The following is a 3,104-nucleotide window of genomic DNA, read 5'->3' as shown; positions in this document are numbered from 1 at the left end:
TTAGTATTCCTGTTTTAAAAATGAAGAGACTGAGGGTCAGACTAGTCTGTCCAAGGTAACATTAGGGTGCATGGAGGAGGCCTGAGACTGTTCCGGCACCAGACTTTATGGTCTGCCGCCATATCACCTCCCTGGAAAAATAAGAGTCAGTACCAGAACACAGAGGCTGAATAGTAGCCATAAGCAACATCATCTGTGGTGCTGTGTTCTGGTGTGACACTGAGGTACAAGCACTGAGACAAGGCAGATCAGTACTCACCCTCCACAGGAAAAAGGACCCATGGACAGGTAGTCACCAGAGCCCACTGGCACCATCAGCACTAGCCAGTGCCATCCATCCGTCTGTCTACCCATCCATCCACGCATGCATACGTCCATTCAATTATCCATCCACCTACCCATCCATCCACCCTTCCACCCATCCACCCAACCATCGATCCATCCACCCAGCTATCCATCCTTGCACTCATCCATCCATCCATCCATCCACCCACCCACCCATTCATCCACCCATTCATCCATTTATCCACCTCTCCATTCATGCATGCATACGTCCATTCAACTATCCATTCATCCAACCATCTATCCATCCATTCACCCATCCTTCTAACCACCCATCAATTCATCCATCCACTCACCCATCCAACCATCCTTCCACCATCCATGCAACCATCCACTCAACCATCCATCCATACATCTACCGTCCTCCCCTCCAGCCACCCATTCAGCCATACATCCATATACCCAAAGTGAGCTTTATACAAGTGAAGCAGCCAAAACAGACTTTCTCAGAAGAATAGTGCTAGAAGGGACCTCAGAGATTACTTTTCCCAACCCCCTAATGTTTAGACTAAAGATCTGAAGTCCAGAAACACTCAACGATTCTCCAAATATTGCACAGCTGCTGAGTAAGAGTTTGGACTAAACCTCAGCAGCAAGCTACTCCAGCAGATGGCCCAGTAGACCTCCCAGGAGGGAGGAGGTTGCGTCAGACTAACATTGCAATCATAATGATCCTTGGTATTTTTAAGATAATGATTGGCCAATACTTAGTACTCTTCCTTTCATTTGAAATAAGCAACATCAAGCCAAAATAAACCCTCACAAAGTGTCCAAGATTCTTTTAAATAATGTATGATTATATGATCTCATTGATGTAAAATTATAATATGTATGTAAAGAGATGTATAAAAGGTAGTCACTGAAATATTAATGAAGGTAATCTCACTTGGTAGGATAGTTACTTTCTCCTCTCAGTTTCAGTATTGTTAGAACTGTCCCACATTATTTATATAATTTTTTTAAGCACAATAAATTTAAAGCAAAAAATAAGCATTGTTGCATAGTTTAAATCTTGTACAAATGAATTCCCTAAGGGTCTAATTACACATCACAAGAATGCCTATAATGCCTGTGTGAAAATGTACTGATAATCAGTGAAAACGCACTGATTTAAACCCAAAGACTACAAAGAAAGCAGAAGCTCCCTTTAACAAGGGGCTCGAAGATCTTGAAAAACAGACCAGAGGTTTTGGTACCCAGTTCTTTTGTTATGGTCTGATTGAGGGCACAGATGATTGACTCCAGGACAAGAAATATTTATGGCTCAAGGGTTGCTAAACAACTACCTGGGAACAGGCTTCCACACACTTAAAAATAATTGGGCACAGAGGAAACTACAAGACACCTCGTCTGTGCCACCTGGAAAACAGCACTCATTTGTACAACCAGCAACCAAAACAGCCCCTTATTTTACCTCATAAGAACTGTAACAAAGCTTATCTCTTTGGCTTTTACCATATTCTCGTAGGTGGTTTGAAGCAGGTATAGTTACGCCAGTTTTACAGATAAGAAAAACTGAGACTCAAAAAGATAAAAGTATAGGGATTTCAAAGCCTCTAAAGGAATTAGAAGGACCGTAGGGGCTTCCAGATAGGGAGTCAGAAGGAAGATGGGAGCTGGGCTTAATCAGGGCTTGCCTTTGAGGACTACAAAGAGGAGAGAGCACATGGCAACTGAAGTCCACGGTTGCTAATCCAGGCGAGCTGTGTGGCTGACAGGGTTTTGGTGCTCTGGCCAGGTGTCAGGCCTGTGCCTCTGAGGTTGGAGAGCCAATTCAGGACATTGGTCCACCAGAGACCTCCCAGCTACATATAAAATCAAACGGCAAAAACTCTCCCAGAGATCTCCATCTCAACGCTAAGACCCAGCTCCACTCAACGACCAGCAAGTTACAGTGCTGGACACCCTATGCCAAACAACTAGCAAGACAGGAAGACAAACCCACGCATTAGCAGAGAGGCTGCCTAAAATCATAATAAGGTCACAGGCACCCCAAAACACACCACCGGATGTGGTCCTGCCCACCAGAAAGACAAACACAGTAAGTTAAGCAAAATGAGAAGACAGAGAAACACACAAAATATGAAGAAGCAAGGTGAAAACCCACCAGACCAAACAAATGAAGAGGAAATAGGCAGTCTACCTGAAAAAGAATTCAGAGTAATGATAGTAAAGATGATCCAAAATCTTGGAAATAGAATGGAGAAAATATAAGAAACATTTAAAAGGACCTAGAAGAACATAAGAGCAAACAAGAGATGATGAACAACACAATAAATAAAATTAAAAATCCTCTAAAAGGAATCAATAGCAGAATAAATGGGGCAGAAGAACAGATAAGGGACCTGGAAGATAAAATAGTGGAAATAAATACGGCAGAGCAGAATAAAGAAAAAAGAATGAAAAGAATTGAGGACCGTATCGGAGACATCTGGGACAACATTAAACGCACCAACATTCGAATTATAAGGATCCCAGAAGAAGGAGAGAAAAAGAAAGGGACTGAGAAAATATTTGAAGAGATTGTAATTGAAAACTTCCCTAATATGGGAAAGGAAATAGTCAATCAAGTCCAGGAAGCGCAGAGAGTCCCATACAGGATAAATCCAAGGAGAAACACGCCAAGACACATGTTAATCAAACTATCAAAAATTTGGGCTTCCCTGGTGGCGCATGGTTGCGCGTCCGCCTGCCGATGCAGGGGAACCGGGTTCGCGCCCCGGTCTGGGAAGATCCCATATGCCGCGGGGTGGCTAGGCCCA

The sequence above is a fragment of the Physeter macrocephalus genome, chromosome 12 (assembly GCF_002837175.3).
Source record: "Physeter macrocephalus isolate SW-GA chromosome 12, ASM283717v5, whole genome shotgun sequence".
Classification (NCBI taxonomy): domain Eukaryota; kingdom Metazoa; phylum Chordata; class Mammalia; order Artiodactyla; family Physeteridae; genus Physeter; species Physeter macrocephalus.
Note: the sequence above shows the minus strand (reverse complement) of the source record.